Here is a 22,935-nt window from a genome sequence, read left to right as displayed (position 1 = left end):
TTTTGTGCCAAGGTATTAATTTACACGGAGCCTGTGAAGGAAATTCTAACAACCTTTCATGCCACCAGCATGTCACACCTGCAACGCAGATAGAGCCTTTCTTTATGCAACTCGCAAATGGGAGTTACATTCTAATAACGGATCACAGCTGTTGTGGCCTTTTGCCAGGGAAAGCCTATCTCGTAAGCGTAACTTCCATGGTCAAACGCTGTATGCAAGCATTGTTCCCGAGCGGGCCTGGAGACATAGAGACTCCCATCTGGCCTCGTCTGCATTTCTCTTCTATACGAATTGATTCTTTAAGCAAAATGAAGTCTGTGCTTTTGCAGACAACAGTGCCCATCACGCCATCAAAAGAGATGTATGATCTCCTAGTTGCAAGGACAGCTACGGAGGTTCATGACCTTTTATCAACAAATTGCCCCGTGCATTTCGTAGAAATGTTGAGCCAACTTCTTAACATGTCTAGTGCCACAGGCATCCCAGGCATATTTAAGACGATTTTTACGGGACTGCTAACACCATTTCAAGTAATTCTGGGAATCGTTCCAAATTTTGTCCACTCTGTTTTTGGCGGCATACCCCTATTTTTGGGACTTGTAGCAGGGATTTTATTTTTGACCCTCCTGCTTCGATATGGCAAGCCACAGCTCAGACATGACTCCTATGGGAATGGAAGAAACAATCCTAGCAGTGCGCTACCAGGACAGAATAACTAGAGTCCTTGGATTGGCCAGGCTGAGAGATCTAAACATGACCTGGCTCCTTTCTTTCAGACCGATATGTCAAAACTGCATCTTACCTGTACTACGATGTATGCTATGCGGAGATGAGTGCGTGTTGGACACCTGTCTTGCACTTCCATCAGCAGTACCAATGGATATCGATACATTGCTAAGTCCGATAACGGCTCACGCATTGTGTTGTCCCCAGCGGCTACCAATCCTGATGACGGCATTCGTTGAGACTCCTATGCTACGACTAGGTGGTAACAGTGGAGCGAGTGACAAAAGCAACATCACCCAGGTACGACCTTCTGTGAGCATTGCTGATCCAGCCTTTGATGACAGCAATCATTCTCACACCTGCCAAGATACAGCACTATCGAATTTGGTCGAACTGTCACCTGATTTTGTAGACCAATTCTTTGAGAGCCTGTCTGATATGATGTTCTCACCCGAACAGAAACAATAACTTTAGAGAAGCATTCCGACACACAGCGTTCCTATGAACTCTGAATTCGGCCTTCAGTTTTGAACAACAAAAAATGCTAAAAGCGTTGGAACTCTTTCCCCGTTCAAGCAATAATTCTTTTGAATTGAACACTTTTTAATATTCACCTTTTTCTGGCACAAAAAATTCTTTGCTTAAAGTAGAACTATTCATAGAGAACAGAAGTTTCTACTTCTATTTTTAAATACATCTGGAGACATGATAATTTTACACCAGCCTCTAGCACATTTTACTGCATTGCATTTATATGTGATGAAATTATCTCGCCCTTCCTTTCTGTATTCAGAGATATTTTCATGTGTAACTCTTTTTGCAAAATCGTTCATTGATTTCATATGCTATAATTTTTGAATGATTTCTATGCTTCAAAAACGTACAGTACCTATATTTTCACGTATTACAAATACGCCTATTTCAAATGCTTATATGTATTTTGGGGTTGGCAATGTTACACATGCATATTATTGCTCTAGTTTTAGTAATTTGATGGACATGAATTCGTGGAGTGGGTGTAGCGTTCTAATCTAGGACCCTGATCGATACTGTGACCTTATGCCCCTATACGGCTATAAATCCATTTATTCCCTATATTGGCATAACCGATCAAATGCAATATTCAGAAACTCTCTCTGGCCTCACACGAACAGAGCCACATTTCAGAATCGCTTTCTCTGCCACTTCCTTTGCAGCTAATTAGTGCAATGACATAGCAGAAGTTACTATCTAAGATTCCTAGATTAACACTCCGAGTTCTTCAACAAGATAAAAACTCAGCAACCTGGAAAGCCCCACTTGCTATGTTTTGATTAGTAATAGAACTCTAATGAGCACTGATAGATGATCACTTCCTAGTGACATCTTTATTGACGTCTTATGTCCAAAAACTTACGTCAAACAAGGCACCTTTCAGGTATAAATATTACCAACGTTGCCTTAAGCAAACGCTGAAGCTGCTGCTGAAGTTGCTGTTATGCTGATGATACCATAGCTGCTATCGCTACTGCTATCGCTGCTAACGAGCGAACGATGGTGTGGTGAACTTAGGAGCTTAACAGCCGTCCCCCTGCAAGAGCCCAGCAGATGCAAGCTGCCCGCGGACGCTGCCCCTCCTCTTCCTCGACGCGCTGAGGGAGACGCTGTCTTTTCTCCTGCAGAGAAATCCAGCTCCGGCGTTTCCAGGCTACCCTTGCGGGTGACGGGGATATCGACCCCCTGAAGGAGATACCAGACCTCCATCATTCTATTCCAGAGGTATGGTGTTGACTAAACCCTTAGAGAGAATTCTTGAAGCAAACCTTGGCAAAACCAACTTAACTAAAAGCTACTTACTTACTCCCCTCAAAAGTATTAGGCTTAGGTCAGGTACACTGGGGTAGGCGTAGTTAGAAGCACCAGTGCAGTATTTTAGCCTAATGTATATATGAATGTATATATGTTTTATTCATTTTAAACCATTGTATGGCTAAGAAACCATATCAATGCTTTTACAGTATTATTTCGCAATACTCATCTTACTGTACGTACTTTTTATAATAACAAGTCTTGCAATTGTGGCAATTCATTTCTCTTGTACAAGAAGAAAGACTGCTCAATAAATGCTACCCTTTATTGAAAACGCCTTTCTCTCTATTCTCTACATATTGTGAAAGTAAACTGCACAACCACTGACTGAGTAAAATAACTGTCTAATGTTCACACAACTCTAGAGATTGACTCTTATCTGAGGAGCAAAGTTGTCATGTTGCACGGTTGTTGGAAAACTGAATCCCTTCTTGTCTGTACCAGGGAAGCTGATCACTTCCTATTCAGAGAAGAAAGTTTCCAGTGACCTCTGAGCTAGTTGGTAACAAACCCAATTAAGTTTAGCATAGTCAGTGGAGGCCTGGAAGATCCACACTTCTACGTCGATACCACTGTTTATGTTATTCCAATGCGCAGGGCCTATTGGGAAAATAGGAACTACACTACATATTTAACATTGTGACGGGCGGTGCTCACTGCACCACCCGCCACAATCTTAAAAATGAATGCACGCATTTGCATACACGAAGCGGCAGGCACGGGCGACTGGGGCGGAAAAGCGGCGGACGGTCTATCTGTCCGTCACTGTCCCCCCGCCATACTAATATGGCGGGGGGAATTCGGGATTGTCGGGCGGATTGCCTCCGCCAGGCCGGCGGCGGCCACCGCCAGCCTGGCGGAGGCAATCCGCCCGACATCGTAATGGGCACTTAAGACTTTTCTGCGAAGATTGTCAACCAGTAACAGTAGTGTGCGCAAAGTAAAAAATACTGTGACTGTTTCTGCAACTAAGAGAAAAGATAAGAACCATGGAAAAACTTTTGAAAACAATGTATATAGTAAAAGGTGGAAAAACCAATTTAATGAAATAAGGAAGAAGATGTTTTATAATAGAATTTTGTTTAATTCGACTAAGTTAATAAAGAATTGTAAGAAGAATACCACATTTTATAAGAAGAGAGGCTAAATGTATTGAAAATGTAGTTGAGAAAGCTTTTGAATTAAAAAATAAACTTTTTGTTTAAGTAATCAATAGAATTCGATCACTAGATAAGCCAATCCATTTAATTCAGAGCAAAATTAAGTGGAGAAGAGTAATTATTAGAAGTAAGTTTTTTAGGTGAATGGAAACATAGATCAAGTTCTGAGCCTTTTTTTAATGAGGAGAGTTATTTTCAGAGTAATGAGTTGTTGCATGCAGTTGACACTACAGGTCGTGCTTATGAGGTTAAAAATGGTTGTCCTATTGAGAAAGAGAAAATTGTTTCTAGAAATGTAGAAGAGGTGTTAGCTGATGAAGTATTAGGGAGAAGGCCTAAAGCTCCAGTGTACACTTGGAATTGCAGTAGTATTTGTAGTGCACGGCAGGAATCTATTGATTTTTTTACGCAATTTCTTACGTAACTATACTAAGAGAAGTTTTAAACAAAAGGTTAAGATGTTTCAAGGATTAGACCCTTGCAGAGTAAGAGAAAATACTGGTTTGCAAAGACATTTTTTGGCTTGTCTTTCTAAAAAAGTATGTAAAAGTGTTTTTCACCATTTCAGGATGTTGGCAGTACATCATACTGAAATGAGGAAATTGGGAACATCTTTGATCCATAGTTGTATTATGCAAAAAGTCTAGCTCTAATGTTAAAGAAGTTGAACAGTGCTCTTTTACATGGATCTGTGTCAGATGTAAAGAACGTTTGTGATGAAATTCAGGTTTGTTACTTTGGTGCAGAAGAAGATAGTGCAGAAATTGATACATTAGTAGAAGGAAATGTAGGCGAGAATGTACAACATTGCAGTGCAGAAAAATTTGAGCAAGAAATTACAAAGTTTAAGGTGATTTCAGGTGAAACACCAAATTATTCTTGTATTTGTTGTCGATGTACTCATTATAAAAATCAGACTAGGACTGTTGATTTGTATTTAAAATGTGAAAAGGAAAATAATAAGGAGTGGATGGAATTTGTAACTTATTTGTTGGTAGAGAATGCTTTTGATTTGGGTTGTGATCAGCATATTTGTAAATATTGTTATAACAAATTAGACAAGAATAAAATGCCTTTTAGAGCTGTGCATAATAATTTTGAGTTGGTAAAAATTCCTTCTGAACTGGTGGATTTAAATACTTATGAGTCTATTCTTAATCAATGTGTGCATCCTTTTCAGGCTACTGTTCGTATGGAGCCTAAGACAGGGAAATTGCCTCCTTCAGATTTACAGAGAGGATTAAAGGGAAGAGTTGTGTATTTGCCATTAGACTTAAAGAAAAATATTGAAACAGTTGGTGTAGAAAATGTAGAAGATGAACGTTTAGTTATTCTTGTTAATTGCGTTCCTACTAAGAATAAGAAAATCTGGCAGGAATTAGTGGATGTTAGGAAAGTGAAAAAGGCAGCGTTGTATCTGATAAAAAATAATCAATATTATAAAGATGTGTTTATGAGTGAAGAAGAAATAACTGTAGAAGAAGATAGTGACTTGCCACCTGGACAAATTGAAAAAGTGGATTAGTCCAGAACTGAAGAAATATATGAAAATTACAGTGTTCATCCACTGCATTCCAAAGAAGTGATCGGGAATACTATAGAGTTATTCCAAATGAAAGAAACAAAGGTAAGTCCCATTAGTGTTTGGGAAAAAAGTTTGGCTTGGAAGCTCGTTGTTTCCCTCATGTGTTTCCTACAGGAAAAGGAGGACGATATGATGACCGACCTGTGCAGATTCCTGCATCTGAATACCGGACATTAAGATTGTATGCAGAAGATCCAAGATTTCGACAATGTATTCCGTATTTGTTTCATGTTTAGTTTGAGAGTAATTTGTCTGGACTTTCTTATGCAGTAAACCATATATTGAAAACAGGTGTACATCTGCAAAATGTTTCGGCAAAGGAATTTATGGATAAAGTACACCAGAAAGATAATGATTTGGAATCTCAGCTAATTAATCTCATGGCATGTCAGCGTGGTACTAATGAGTACTGGTACTGTCGTCATGGAGAACTTAAATGTATGTTAAGGAACTTAGGAACTCCTACATGGTTCCTTACTCTAAGCTGTGCTGAATATGCTTGGGATGATTTACTTCAATTTCTTCGAGAGGCAAATCCAAATATAATAAATATTGAATGCAAGACACCTGGAGAATTGTGCTCTTTGGGTCCAGTTAATGTATGCAGGTATATCAATCATAGATTTGAAGCTATGATGCCTTTCATCACCAATGAAAAAAATCCTCCTCTTGGAGAGGTTGTGGACTTCTTTTGGAGAAAGGGGTATCAAGCAAGAGGTGCTCCTAACATACACATGTTACTATGGATCAAGGATGTTCCCAAATTTGGAACAGAGTCAGATGATACGGTGTTGTCTTTTATTGAATAATACACTACATGTGATATACCCAAAAGCACACAGAATAAGCACTTAAGACAACAAGTCTTACGATTCCAAAGCCATCGTTGTGGGAAATACTGTTGTCGAAAGTACAAATCTAAAGACAAATTCTACACCAAATGCCGTTTTGGATTTCTACGTCCAGTAATATCGAAAGGAAGAGTGAACAGTTTTATGTCATCTTTGCGACATACTATCACAAGAAAGTCTCCTAAAAATACCTACAATTTAAGAAGAAATGAAGACTCAAAATGCATAAATGACTACAACCCAGTCATTTTGTCTATGTGGAATGCTAACATGGATATTCAATATGTTGCAGACAATTCCATTGCTGTTGCTCGATATGTGACATCGTACATAACGAAATCAGAAAAGGCGGAATTGAAAGAAATGTGGGAAGAGATTTCCCACGAGAAGAGTTTAAGTAAGAAATGATATACTTACAGTTTGAAGATGTTATCTCTTCGAGAAATTGGAGAGTATGAATGCTCGGATCGCTTATCATCTGCAAGTCTATACTCCAAATCTAGAAGAATCATTTGGGTGAGTCTAGGTCTTGCTGCGACACGTAACCGAGTACTTAAATCTGTAGAAGAAATTGAATATTTAGCTGAAAAGGAGCCAGAAAGTACAAACATTGTGAAAACAAATATTTTAGATACATATTATCCAAACAGAAGTCATCATCTGGAGAACATTTGTCTCTATGAAGTGCTGCAAAACTATATTTTTAAACGGAATATTACAGAAAACATCAATAATGGTATATATGCTGTGATTGGTTCTGAAGGATGTCTGGTTAAACAAAGGAAAAGGACATTTGATTATTCACCGTAAACTGAGTTATGAAACACCTGACAAAAGGGAATTTTACTATTTATCTCTTTTGCACCTTTTCAAGCCATGGCGTTCAGAATTAGAATTGCTTGGAGATTTTGACAGCTATGAAGATTCTTTCAATGCAACTAAAGATAGTATAGAATGTCCTGTTTTTGCTAATTATGTGAAAATGTTGAATGATGAAATTGAACAAGAAGCTACAATTGCAGCTGAGATTGCTACAGACAGTTCTCAAGACAGTCAAACTTCTGCTCCGTTAAGTCAGGATCCATTAGGAGACCCGATTGTTCATAATGAAGCAGCAACTGCTATGGAAGAGGTGGAAACAGCAATGTATCAAGCTCAAGAAGATGGAAGAAATGTAGGAAATTTGGAAGAACAACTAAATGTTGAGCAGAAACAAATATATGAGCAAGTGAGAGAACAGATTAACCATGGATTACTTCATGAAAACAAAGAGTGCTCTTGCTCATTATTTCAACCTAACCGATTGTATGTGAGTGGACAAGCTGGAACAGGAAAACGATTTTTAATTAAAGTAATTTCAACCTATTTACACAAAACAACTGACTCGTATTTGTCTTGTGTTGTCACTGCTCCAACTGGGTTGGCGGCACACAATATTAAAGGAGTTTACATTGTTTATTAATACTACCAGTAGAGCATGAAAACAAATTAGAATGCTACAAGCTATCTGGAGAAGCCTGTTTTGAAGTTGCAAGAGTCTTGAAGAAAATACAAGTTTTCATAATTGAGGAGGTAAGCATGGTATTAAACTTAATGCTTGCCTTTGTGCATTTAAGAACGCAGCATATTCTTAAAACAGACTATGAAGTATTTTTTGGAGGAAAACACGTCATAGTTTTTGGAGATCTACTACAACTTACTCCTGTAAAAGGACATCCAGTGTTTAAAAGACTGGCACATGAAGATACCAGAAAGTCTTTGGGGAGCATTGGAAATGCTTATATTTGATCATATTTTGAATATAAGGAACTTATTACAAATATGCGTCAGGGAAATGATGCAGATTATGGAAAAATTCTTCAAGATGTAAGAATTGGAAAAGGGACAGAACATGGCAAACAAGCTTTACTGAGATGATAACTTCCCAATTTGTTTCCAAATGAAAATATTGTTCCAGAGAAAATATATATGAAAATTGCAAAAAACAAGTCTGTACTCTGCTTAATGCCAACACTGCGTGAATGTTCTGTATTCAATGAAGAAATGTTAAAGTTGGAAAATGAAGAAATTATAAAATTGGAAGCTATTGAAAAAATAGAGCATGAAGGAATCACTATTATTTTGACTGAAAAGTTGAAGAGGAAATTGGATTCTTTGTAGAAGTCGATAAGTAAAACTGCAGGTTTAGAAAAGAAATTGTATGCATGTGTAAACTGTAGGGTAATTTATACGTCATAATTTGAATGTGGAAAAAGGTTTAGTAAATGGGGCAATGGGTAAAATTGTTGATTTTGTTAATTATGTAAATAGAGATGGGATTGAATTTTTGAACATCAAATTTGATGAAATTCCAGAAATACAACAATTTAGTCGTTGTTCATCTTGGTTCTTGCTTGTAAAAGATTTGTATGTACGCAGAAAACAGTTTGTTTGGCATATGCGGTGACCATTCATAAATCTCAAGGTTTAAGTGTAGATAGTGTTTTAGTGAATATTGGAAGTACCGTGTTTAAAGAGGGTATGGCATATGTTGCTTTGTCCTGAGTCAGAACTTTATCTGGATTGTACTTGATTGATTTTGATGAGACAAAGGTTAGTGCAGATGCAAATTGTGTGAAACAGTATAATAGGTTAAGAATAGAATATGCTCCCAAATTAGGTCAATATCCAGTATTTGAAAAGCGTGTGGTAGGTAGAAAAAGAAGATTTGAGAATATTTGTAGTGAAACTGTAGAGAAAGAAAAAAAACAAGATGAAGTTGCGCCTGCAAGTAAAAAGAAAAAGGACTGTGTTGAAGAAAATGTTGGTTATCGGTTTGAAAATAGTTGTGGTGTCAACTGCTATGCTAATGTAGTAGTTAATGTTATTTTATTTCTTGAAAGTTTGCAACAGCAAATTGTTGAAAATTCGGACGAAAGATTTTGTTCATTGTTGTATTCTGTTTATGAGAAATGTAGTAGTGATAAAAGTAAAATACAAAGTGTTTCTGATATTCAAAATGTTTTGGACATATGTTCTCATCCTATTCAATTTACACAAAATATTCAGCAAGATTGTCAAGAATTTTTTATGTTTATGCTTAGTGTACTGGAAGATGAAGGTATAGATATTGAACATATTTTTGGTCTTTCTTACAAATGGCAACATGACTATCAAAATTGGATGTTTACATGTAGCACTAACATAGACACTGAAAGATACATATATTTGACTTTACCAGATTGTGAATCAGTGTCTTAGTTAGAGGAGCTAGTCAAAACATGGAGTGTAGCCAATGTAAATCAGAAATGTCATCAACATTATTTTTACAAAGATATGGACAGTATGTTATTTTAATGCTGCAACATTGTAGAGCTGATGGAAGAAAATTGGAAACTTTAATTAAAAATGTTGTAGCTGGTCAAGTTTCAATATCAGGAAGAACTTTTGTAGCTGTTGCAATTATTTTTCCTGATGGACCTTCTACAACATCTGGACATTACACTGTTTATTTAAAATGTCTGAAAGGTTGGATACATTGTAATGATACTCAATTAGTTTTTAAGCAACGTTTGCCTAAAGAGTTATCAAATTCCTATCTAATATTTTTAAAGCCAAAATTTTAAGATCAAAATCTGGCCTTTCAGGATTACTGCTGTTAAGGTAGATTCATCTGGTGTTGTACAGTATTTTGTAACTGAGGGTGAGGAGCTTGAAGGTAATCCTCTTGTTAATGTTGAGGCAGAGTAAGTGTATCATGTTGTGGGTGATGCGGCTGTAGCAGGGGACATTGAAGATCAATCAGGTGGAGGTGCTTTGGATTTGTTGTAGTCATTATAGGTGTTTGGCTGTAATTTTTGTGTAGAGTGTGTTGCCACAGTGTAGTCTGTTTCTTCTTGTTTTCTTTAGGATGTACCTGTAAATGTTGCGGAGAGTGTTGAGGGTGTTATAGCACTATGAGGAAATGCTGTAGACTTGTTAACACTTGTAGAGGGAGGAGTTCACTATGAATCATAGGTTGTGTACATGGTCAGTAGGTGTTGGTACTGTTCACAGTGTAGTTGACCAGCAGGAGTTATGTGAAGCTAGGGGGGTGAGTTTGAGAATCAGTATCTTCATGTTGTGTGAATTCATGTTTAAAGAGCTGCGTCTTATCCACTTGGAGACGTCCTTAATTGTGTAGTGGAAGTTGTTTTTGGTAGTATGTGGCTCCTTGGTGAGTAAGAGGATGAGCTGGGTGTGGCCGATGTAGGAGATAATGTTGTTGTTGAGTTGGTGGGCCATTTGTGTAAGGGTGGCCATGGAGATGTTGAATAGCATTGGACTGAAGAATGAGCAGTGGAAGACGGTGCAAATGATCTCAGTGGTTTTGGATCTGAAGGCTGGTCGGCAGACACTCAGAGTTTCTATTGAACAACTTTTTAAATTAAGAATTTCACACATACTATTTGGCCATGGGGAAAAGTACTTGAAACTCTTAATAAGTTTTTGTTTTAAATTTTGACTGCATATTTTTGTAAGTAATATTATTTATAATGGAAGAAAATTAATGATGGCGTATTGTTTTTTCAAGATTGTTTGCCATATCTCATAGTTACGTAAGAAATTGGTCTTAGAAAAAACATTTAAGATTGTTATTGAGATTGTTGTTTTTTTTAGATTATCTTCTTGATTGTCTTTTTTTTGCCCGCTGTTATGTGATGAGTACTATTGAACTCACTGTACCTAGTGAATTTCAATATATTCTGAGAACAGCAAAAAAGGCATCTGAAATGCTTTAGAAATGATTTTGTGTTGTAAAAGATAAATTGTAACTGTATTTTTTTGTCTTCCACAGATGCTAAATTTATAATACATTTTTTTTAATTTAATATTTTGAAGCTAAGATTAACTAACTGTTAAAAATGATCAATGGGATGTACTTCTACAGATTTGAAGTAAGAGAACGTCCATGGTGTACATAAGTTTGCAAAGATGGTTTGTATCTTTCAAACATTTTAGAAGAAAATTATATATATACTGAGTGTACCTGTATTCTTTGCCTTTAACACATCAACTACTTTGAAACTGGTAAGGTGAATAGATATTTTGTACTTTTTTTAGTACTGCATTTTATTATAATAGCCCTAGTTTTTTTCTATAGTGATAAAAAGTGACTGGTTTGAAAATGTTAGGAAAATGTAAAACAACAATTTCATATAAGCAATTTTATTGATATAATCATATAAAGTAGTTGATAATGGTTTTTATATAATATTTTTTAAATGGCAAAATAGTTGATAAACCAAGTTTTGTATTATGTATTAAGAAAAATGATAAATTGATGTGTTTATTTTTTTGTACAAGGAACAACAACATTAAAAAATTCACTATGGAAGAAGAACAGAACAATATGGAAATTAGTTTTGAAATTATTAACACTCTGATTGAGGAGCTAAATATACCTTTCATGGGGAGTGAGAATGAAGATGAAGGTATTGCTGCTGGAGATCTCACCTGCGATTTTTTAGATGAAACATTGGATGATGATTTTATTCAAGCATTAGACGACATCGAGTTTCATGATATGACTTTTGAAATTGATCAGCCAGAATATGAAATTACAGACAAAATGATGTTTGAAGCTCTATTAAATTATGAAATGTTACAGGAATAAATTTATGATTTGAAATTAAAAATGGTTTAATAGACTCTTCTTGTAGAATTGTAATCATTCAGGTAGTATCTAAGTACTCATGGTGCAAAGTGGACCTTAGAACATGTACTGCTTCAAACTTCTATTGATTATGTATGCACTCTTCTATGCATCAGAAAAGTTGTGTTTTATAGCTTTTATTTCCAGGTCTATATTCCTCTATCTCCCTCCCTCTGTCTCTCTTACTCTCCCTTTCTGTTTGTCTCCCATAATTTCCCTTTTTCTCTGTCTCCCTCCCTCTATCTGTTTCCCTCCCTCTGTCTGTAACCCTCTATCTTTGTCTCTGTCTGTCCCTGTCTTCCTCCCTCTGTCTCCCTCTCTGTCTCTCTGTCTCTGTCTGTCTCTGCCTTTTTCTCTCTGTCCCTGTTCCTGTATCTGTCTCAATCTGTCTGTCTCTGTCATTATCTCTATCACCCTCCCTCTCTCTGTCTTTCTCTTTCTCTCCCTCCCTCTCTGTCTGTCTTTTTCTGTCTCGCTTCTTCTCTCTCTCTGTTTACCTTCTTCTTGCTTGCTCTCTAACTCTCTCTTACTCTCTCTCCGTGTTACTCACTCTCTCAGTCTCCCTCTCTCTCTGTTGCTATAAGGCCGCAGAGTGGGAAGCCAGCATGTTTTGCAATTTTCTTCCAGCTAGAATCCCTCCCTTACACCCAACTGAAGTTGAGTTCCATACTGGTTTCTATCCTGAAAGGTGTTTACTAGAGCCCTTGCAGATGTCTGCTGTGTAGAGACCACTAACACAAGAAAAGCCACACCTTGATCCATACGCAGAGCACTTCTTCAATAGGGTTTACTCTTGCTAAATTGTGCACAGTTTTAGCTTACAACATTCATGAATATTCTACCATCAATAAATGAGAGAGCAAGCAGAGAGAACATGCCTTAAATTTTCAGAGAGTAGCCATGGAACGTCTCTCTAATTGTTCTATGCAGAATAGCTCTGGCGTGCACCAAAAGTGAAGATAAACTATGAACACATGCACACACATTTTTAACTTGGCATGCATACCATACATCCTGCTTCTCTGCAAGAGGCTTCCCTTGGTTCGCTGTGCACAGGCCACCGATGCCAAGGTTAAGGCTTTGTTCTGTAAGTTCAAGACATCGAAACAATTTCCACAAAAGGAATTGCAGAGCCCCTATTAACACTGAAAGCCTTTAGTGTGCTTTTTTGGTAGTTGATAGACAAGCGGTTATTTCATTTGTCTAGCCTGGAGATGAGAGCTGTAAGCACTGCTGCATTTCACAGGTGTTTCAAAGATCATAGAGCAGAATGTTAAGTATTGCCTCTTAATTAGCAGCCATTATGAGTTAAGTGGTGGCGACACACCCACTATTTGTAGGCTACACAGTACTGTGTCGGAACACACAGTTTGGAAAGCTCTGCTTTAGGCCATGGACTGCTTTAAACCTGTATAGACTATGCATGCAGTCTTCTATGTACCTACAAACTAGTCCTTTATACTTTGAATTCCCCAGTCTGTATCATTAGACTTTCAGCAATCACTCTCTTTTTGTGATGTTCCATGGCACAGCTTTCTACGTGATATTTATCAGGCACAAAGAACTCAATTATTTTGGCATACTGCTACATGATAAATGATTCACAGCAACACCTATAGCTTTTTGACACTGCCCCAGACTTATGAGAAATTCTAAATTTGAGGCAGCGACAAAAGCTACGCCTCCTAGGGGAGGTATGAGGAAGGCACAACAATGAAAAATAGTTGTATTTCTGTTTGTTTCTCATTTTTCTATGTTTGCTGCATTCTTCAGCACATATAGAACAAAGAAAAGTATCTTGTGATTAATTATGTACAGCAAGGTTTCCCTTGCTGAACAAAAATAATTATCCCTACAACACAGGCACCCTTTTACTATTGTGCAAAGGTGCCTGCATTGGTACAGGTACACCATTGAGTTATGGTGCAGGGGAAAAGGAGAGGCATGTGCCGTATCTTATAGATACGGCGCATTCTACTCTTTCATTTGACGTAGGGAAGTGTAGCAGGAACGCTTGTTGTACTTCGCTATGGCAAAATGTCATAAATGAGGTACTATGTCATTAGCCAAATATTGATAGTGCAACTTGGGCCAAAGGACAAGGAGTTCTTCAAACCCCTATAAACTATGCGCACACTGTTCTATGCACCTCCAAATTTGCCTTTTATATGTTGAATTCCCTAATCTATCTCCTTACACTTGCAGCAAACACTCTTTCACCTAGACACTCTCCTTGCAGAATAGTAATCATTCACAGCCTCATTTATGAGACTGCTTGCGCTATCGGAATGTCACTGTTTGTGATATTCCGTGGTACAGCTGTCAGCGTGATATTTATCAAGCAGTACTAAGGCACTCTATTTGGTGTACTGTTGCCTGATAAATATCAGCCCCTTTAATGCAGTGTACTGCGTTAAAGGGGTGTGCAATGGGTGTTGCTGGGGGTGTTCCCAGCAACACCCATGGCCTTTTGACACTGCCCTACATTTAGGAGAAATTGTAAATCTGAGGCACTGACAAAAACTTATGCCTTCCCAGGGGAGGCGTAAGGAAGGTGCAACGTGGAAAAATAGTTGTATTTCTCTTCATTTTTTCTTTCTCTATGTGTGCTGATTTCTGAAACACACATAGAAAAAGGAAAAGTCTCTTGTGATTATTTTTCTACAGAAAGGTTTCCCTACCTGTACAAAAATAATCATCCTTGCAACATAGGCAGCCTTGCATTATTGTGCAAAGGTTCCTGCTTTGGTGCAGACAGACCATTGTGCGCTGGTGCAAGAGAAAAGGATAGGAATGCGCTGTATCTTATAGATATGGTGCATTACTGCCTTTTTCTTTTGCCATAGGGAAGCGTAGTAGGTAGGCCTGTTGCACTTTTCTGCAGCAAAATCTCATAAATAAGGCCTATGTCAGTATTCAAGTATTCATGGTACAAAGTGGGCCTTAGGGCATAGAGTGTTTCAAACTCCTACAGACTGTGTATACACTGTTCTATGTACCTGTACATTTGCTTTATTTATGTTGAATTTTGTAGTTTCTATCTTTTCACTTCCACCAAACACTCTGTTACTCTTGGTATAGTTTTCTAGTGACTCATTGATCAATGTGTAGTAAGGCCTTCACTACATTAAAACAGTAATTAGTAGTTGTACAATAAGTGGTATATCCCCAGATATTCATTATCATTATTCAGTTATTGTGCACTGTTACATCACCACCATGGATGCATCGTATTTACAATGTGGTGCACTACGAGGAAAAATGGCACAGATATATGATGTATCTGTGCTGTGAAAATGGTGCATTGCTTGACTTGCATTGGAAGTGGAATGCAGCTCCAGTAATGGTCTTTGGGCCCTATGCTCATAATGCTGTGTCAATCCTTACACTTGCTTCACACAGGTGCAGGGATTTGACGCAGTATAAGCCCAAAAGTGACTGAATCAAATCTTTTAGATTTCACTTAGTTACTTTTAGGAGGCCTTCCTGCACCAGAACACCCTCCACCTGCGCAGGAAAGCCTCCTTCTGGCGCAGGGCTTTACAATGTGACGCACCTTCCAATTACGTCACATTGTAAATACTATACATTATGGCATATCTTTTGCACCACCACTGCATCACAAATGTGATGCAACAGTTGTGTAAAAGAGCCACAAGGGGGTTGTAAAACCACCCTTAATACATACAAATTCATCCAGGCAGTGTCATCAAAAGTGCAAATTGAAGCATAGACTTGTAACATATTTTTATGCATATGATACATTCAAGTGCTTCGGAGGTACTACAGTATACTATAGGTAAACACATTATAGATTTATGCTGTAGTACATCCTTATAGTTCTGCACTTTCACATTCACCATACACTACTAATGTATTCATTCATTCATTTATGAACTACACATTCTTTCTGACAAACTTTTACAGACTAACATAGAAATATAGTTATTTTTTTTGACCAGTAGAGGTAGTCCTAAAAAGAACTGTTTTTTTTGTCTGTGTTGTTTTATATTTTTTTTGCAGTTTTTTCAACAATTTTTTTTAAACAGAAACATTTTACTTTTGAAACCAAAGAACTGTGACCCTGAAACTAATAAGTAAAAAAAAATATTTCTTAGGGCAACAGTGCTGTTCTTGCCTCTTGACAATCAGGTCCACTGATTGCTCACCATAGCAAAGCAATTGATTGCAATGTTTGCAGTGGCAAGAGATCTCAGCAAACTGGGGAACAATATTAGGGTTTGGAGTGCTTCCAGGAGGTGGTGGTGCACTTGAGGTGCTAGCCACTGCAGGTGGTGGATTGTCCTGTAGGCTGCGTGTTGCCTCCCTTGCATAATTGTTCGGATGCAACTTTTTGACGTGACGGTCCATACTCGCAGTACCGAAAGAGTACTTTTTTGTTGGGTCACCTCTTAATATTGTCACGTCACAGATCTTACACGTGACCTTAGGTGCATTCACCTTTTTTGTCCCTCTGGAAAGGTGAAAAATGTCCATATCAAGGCTTCTTTTTTTTCTGAGGAGGCTCATTTAAAAATTCATTTTCATCTGATGAATGGTCTAAAGGTGTTTGAGGCAGACCAGCCATATTGATGAAAATTGTTCTACAGGACTTCAGCTCCAAAGAAAAGATCCTGCTCCTCAGAAAGTCCAAGTAGAATGATCAAAATGGGAGGGATCTTTCAACAGTTGGAGTAGGAAGTATTATGAACAAATGGAATCTCTTCTTTTAGAGTAACATGGCTATGCGTACTCTGACGCTGCGCTTACGGAGCTTTTACGCTGAGCTTACGGTGTGAGTATGTGCGACGTACTGACACGATGTGCGTAATTGCTTTGAAAAGTAATATAAGCTTATTAAAAGTTAAAATAAACAATTTTCTTGATTATCCCAGATAATGTCTACCTTTAAAATTTACAATAAATACATAGGTATATTGATTTAAACATTATAAAACTTTCGTGGGGTGCGCGCACGGTGTGTCGCACAAACGTAAATGACGTCACATGGAATCGCCGATGCGCCGCGTAACGTCAAAACGTATTCGTGACATATGCGCGCGTACGCACTGAGTATGACTTACAGTACAAAGGACGGTGCAATTACCGTAAGCGTACGGTGCGATGATACCCCCAAAAAATAAATAAATAAATTATATAGAATTACATTTTTATATTTAAAATATATATAAAAAAATGTTCTTTTTTATTTAGTTTTGTTATTAGTTTACATTAAAATATGAATTATAAAAAAATAAGTAAATATTTATTATAAAAATGAAGAAAAAAAGTTTAAAAAGAAAGAACTTTAAGATGTAATACATTTTACAATTATCATTTACAAAACTTTTGAAATTCACTAAAAAAACCATAGGTTTCACACACGTTTTAGTTAGGAATTAGCATTTATAAAACCTTAGAAATTCACTGAAAAAACCATAGGTTTCACACATGTTATAGTTAGATGGACATTTCACTCATACAAAACCATTGAAATGACCCCGCTATAGTTAGTTCAGCTAACTATAACTAGCGCGCCCGCAATGCACTGCTGATGAAGTCACATATTACATCACTCATGTCATGGTCAGTGACATAACTCATATATATATATGAGCTTGAAAAACAGACGCCACATCAGGGAAAGGGGTCGGTAACCGGAAGAAAGCTCCCTTCCGTAGTAACATACACAAAAACTCCTCCACGCCACTTCCAATCCCACACGGACCAGCGAGGCCTTTACACAGGAGACGGACCACAGGATCAGTTACAGGTTTCTTTATTTTGACAGATACAGCTGGAAAAAGTGCATTATGCGTTTCGGGCTAAGCAAGCCCTTGCTCACATGCTAACATGAGCCCAAAACAAGAGTGGAAAACACAAAAAGGGGGCAGGGTAGAGACCCCCCAACCCTCTAACCCTTCTCAGGGGGTCCCAAAAGGACCCCAAAGGGCAAAACAAAAACAAAAATTCAAAGAAAACACGGGGTACGCGCACTGGACACGCACCGTACGCGCACCAATTTAAAAAAGAAAAAAACTAATTTGCACTTGGTGGTCCTTCTGGGACCCCTGAGAAGGGCCAGGGGTCTCAACCCTGCCCCCTTTTCGTGTTTTCCACTCTTGTTTTGTGCTCTCTTGTGCCTCACAGGTCCCAGAAGGATAATAACATTTATAAACGTTATCCGCTAATAGAATTAGCATTTACAAAACCTTTGAAATTTATTGGAATAAAATATAGGTTTCATGCCTGATATAGTTAGGAATTGGCATTTAAAAAACCTTGCAAATTCACTGAAAAAAACATAGGTTTCAAGCCTTATATAGTTAGGAATTAGCATTTAAAAAACCTTGCAAATTCACTTAAAAAACCATAGGTTTCAGGCCTTATATAGTTAGGAATTAGCATTTAAAAACCTTGCAAATTCACTTAAAAAAACCATAGGTTTCAGGCCTTATATAGTTAGGAATTAGCATGTAAAAAACCATTGAAATTGCTCCTATATAGTTAGTTGTACTAACTATATTTCGCGCACCTGCAATCCACTGCTGATGATGTCACATATTACATCATTCATGACATGGTCAGTGACATCACTGATGACATCACTGATACATCTCATCATACACTCATTGTAAAATATGGAGTACCATATTTGAAATACTTTAATTCTTTGACTGCAGCCCGTTCAGACCACGCATCATCGCAGAATGAGCACACAATAAACACCAGACATACCACTAACTCAGTGCACGATAAATAATCACCACAAGCCTTTAGTAAGGCAAAATTCAGTATAAAAAAATAATTATCCCCCGTGTGGCCTATCCGGACCACGCATCATCGCAGATTACGTATACGTTCAGTCCCAAAGGTACTACTAACTCAGTGCACCATAATTCATCACCACTTGGCCGTATTCAGGCAGATTTTAACTGATTCTTCATTCTTTAAGTATAAAGTGTAGTACAGTAACCTCCATCAAACCTACACGAAACTGCCACTTGCCCTTACTAAGCCAGAATTCACAAGACAAAAAGCATTACTATCAGTACGTCCTGTACCACACATCATCGCAATCTCCACAGAACCTTGTTGTTTCAGGTACCACTAACTCAGTAGAAACCAAACTAAGTATAACACCTATCAAACCCTACACAATATCCCTTAAGTATGCTTCCTTCAAAAATGTATCTTATATCACTTATAGATTTAGTTGAATAATCAAATGCATGTTGCATACATGTTTGATCTTCCACTTCCACTATGATTGCTGATGATGCACTCCACCCTAACATGTCCACTCACTGCGGACAGCAGGGTTTACAACTTCAATTCACCTTTACATCTACACTATAGACAGTACAAAATTCAACCTTGATTGATTTAATGCAGAGACAATTATACTGTATGTATTCATATTTTGTTAAAAAAAGTGAAAAAAGCATTGTTCTATAACTGTTCTGACTACTAGATTCCATATACACTGTGCACAGTAGGGTTCACAACTTGAATTTACCTTTTCATCTACACTACAGAAGGAATTAAATTCAGCCTCGATTAATTTAAAGCAGAGGAAAAAATGTTGCTGTTGCGCAAACTAATTCAATCATTGCATTCTGTGAACTATGATAACAAAGAATGTAGCAAATTGCGGCAAAATGTACCTCCACCACTGGCAATACCAAGTACCTCTGGGACATCACCTTCGACATCGCCACCACACATACGTCCCCATTTTGAGAAAGTTAAAATGCACTGCGTGAAGTGGAATTGATTACCAACGGTGCTAGTTTCCCCCCTCAAAGTTTGTATAGTCCATTATGCAACAGTGAATGGTTTAAAGTGCTGTCCGCTCAGATCACGCATCATCGCAGGGTGAGCACACGATAAACACCAGACATACCACTAACTCAATACACCATAAATAATCGCCACGTGCCCTTGTTAAGGCAAAGTTCAATAGTCAAAACACATTTTTACCAGTGCGCTCTGCCTGAACCACTCATCATCGCAGGCTCCATACAAACTGCACCTACTTCAGTGCGCCACAACTCATGAACCCTTTACGATAGAATGTTCTGTACATTATTTCACAATCAATGTTCCTACCTTTGTACAACAGAAGTCATAAACTGTTATGATTAAATATCTGTATTTGATATTATGATTACTATTCTACTTGTTACAAACAGCAATGTAATAAATTGGATTCGAGCACACGTGCCGTACCCACTTCAACTATCTATCTGTGCCTGTGCATTTATTATGTTTGTAAAATGCTGCTCCTGCGCCCCACCACATTATATTGTGCTATAAATAGCGAATGCAACCAACGTACCTGTGACAGTCAGTGTGGGCTATTCCTCTTTTAGAAAAAAAAAAAGTATATTTATCTAGCACAAAATAAACCCAAAACTATACCAGCTATTAACATGAGCACCATATTTATAATACATGTTCAGGCACACGTACATTACGTCATTACTCTACGATAACAGGATGTGCATGCAACTCTGAGACTCGAACACTGATTTTCAGCATCAAGTTGTACAATGTACCTGAAATACCACATACGTATATAAATTAGCTGGCCTTCATGTGCCAAAAACTAAAACTTAAACCTTTCACAGCCCTATATTACTACAGCTACAACACTCCACTGAATGTACAATAAACATTCATAATCGCAGAAATATGTCATGTCTACCATATTTTATGTGTGCAACTATGAACGAATATACATTCAATGATACCCCGTACCTTCCATGTTAGCCAAATTGTGGAACTTTACAGATATAATGACACATTTACTTTTAAGACCCGGGTGACGTCAGCACTACAAAAAGAACACCCGAATCACATGATTTTTCATATAGCTCACAACGGAATCATGCCCATAGCTCTGGAATCATGCTTCAGAGCCTAGCGCAGAACTGGCATACACCAGGCCAGCCCACTTCACTTACGCTACCAGGAAAACACAACAATGCTACATGGCCCAGATTTCCAATGTAGTGATTTCTTAGTTTCAGGTCTAGATGTCAGAACGGCACACACACTCCCTCATGGCTGGTATACACCCACACCACACCCATCCAGCCCATCCATCACTACCCACATGACCCTACCTATAAGAAAGTGCTCTACGCCATTTTAGAGTTGCTCTTATCTCAACCGCTGTAATGCCCTGTCCTACTGGTACAAAAGCCTCATGTAGGCCCAAACTACCGAACAAGGGGGCCCACTACCACGTGCCTGCCCTCTTTGGTCACTGATTTAGTGGTACCCGAAGCACTGAGCGGGTGAAGATCCTACGATGATGATTGTGGGAGCACGAGTATGTCGTTATCCATACCGATATAAAGACTCTGCATCATATGTTAGATTTCTTGGTGGCAGATCAGGACTACATGATGTAGAAGGTGTCCTGTCCACGAAAAGTTGAGCAGTGAGGCCTGGGCACGTATCCGAGGGAGCCGATGGGCTGCAGCAGACTGGATACAAAAAGGCGACGCACGGTTTAGATGAACACAGTCCTATATAGTTGATCAAATTACATGTATATATTTTTTTTCCAATAGCAGGAAAGTTTTTATAATCGCTCAAATGTCCGGAATATAAACTATACAAATAGTTATTTTTAATGTGAGAGGGAATGTGTGTGAAAGGGCGATGTTATTCAACTCATCAGTAAGATAGTAGCAATTGCCAATCATAACATCTTTCTTTTACTATCTTTTAGATGTAGACCTTCAGGGTACATTATGTCCCGGTACGTAGTGAAAAACATACTGGTGACAGAAAGTTGAGCTGCAAATATTCTTTGCAGTCACTCTCTCACTTCCTCTCTCCTTTGTTAAAAAAATACACACAATGTTAACTTCCTTTTTATCTTACAGGTTGTGTTTCACAAATTGACGTCACCCCCCCCAAAAAAACCTACAAAGCTCTACGTTCATGTATTCTGCGATGACGTGTGGCCCTTGTAACAACGCCTGAGAAGCCTGCTTCGACACGTAGTGCACGCTCTTTGAATCACGCCAATGGCACAAGGTGAGCAAATAAGCTTGTTTTCAAAACAACGACAAGTAATCTGCGAAATGAGAGAGTGAGTAGTGTGCAGCAGCTTGACCGCGTAGGAATGTACAATTACCTCCGGGCAGTGAGAATAGATAGGCTACAACAGTTTGAGGGGCAGATGTTCGAGTCCCTTGCGCCACTTTTGAGTCACTTTTAACATGGGAAAAGTGGCGCAAGGAGATTCTAAATCTGCCTCTGACTTCCCAAGAAAAACACTCACCTCTGGACTCTGCGAGTCAATGGGGTGCAGCAGTCTAGATACCCAATATTCAGAACTCACCGCTATGCAGTGGTAATGCATGGGATATACTACGCACAGACACCTCCTTACAGCGGAACTTGGTGTAATATAGTATTCTGAGTGTACAAATAAATAAACCAAAAATATTCATGTGCATTTGTATGTACTATGCTATTTCTAACTCTATATACTATCTGTCAGCTCACTAAACTGGAGGGTGCACTATGAACCAGCACGTGTTTGGACACACAACGGAGGCAAAAAGTGAGCTATGAGTATTTTCTCCAGTATTAACTGCTCCATCTATAACTTTCTCTCTCACACACTTTTAATGTTGTTTTTTCTCTCTTTCTCTCTCTCACTCTCTCTCACATTGCTTCTGTTTCTCTTTTAAAGTTATGGACGCTGCTGTCCACTCTGACATGTAGAACCAAAGCTGAGTTCAAGTTGTGAACTCTGTTGGTCACAGTGTTTACACATGGTAAGCAGAGCAGCCTAGATATACAATCCCTTCGATTAAATACATTAGAATGAAAATAGCGGAGGGAGGAGCTACGCGGGCATCCAAGATGGTCGCGTGAGCAAAGAGCTCCCGAGACCCGCGCCGCCCTCTTGCATCTATCCTTTTGATATCCTGATTATTTCTATGGGCTTTTGAAGTTCTACTTCTGCTGATCCTGCTACACTTTCCAGGGCTGAGATCGGACTTCGGGAACCATTTCTACGCCGTCATTCACTTTCTGGCCTAACCCCGGACGGGACCGGGG

The sequence above is a fragment of the Lissotriton vulgaris genome, chromosome 6 (assembly GCF_964263255.1).
Source record: "Lissotriton vulgaris chromosome 6, aLisVul1.2, whole genome shotgun sequence".
NCBI classification, from domain to species: domain Eukaryota; kingdom Metazoa; phylum Chordata; class Amphibia; order Caudata; family Salamandridae; genus Lissotriton; species Lissotriton vulgaris.
This window is presented reverse-complemented; position numbering follows the sequence as displayed.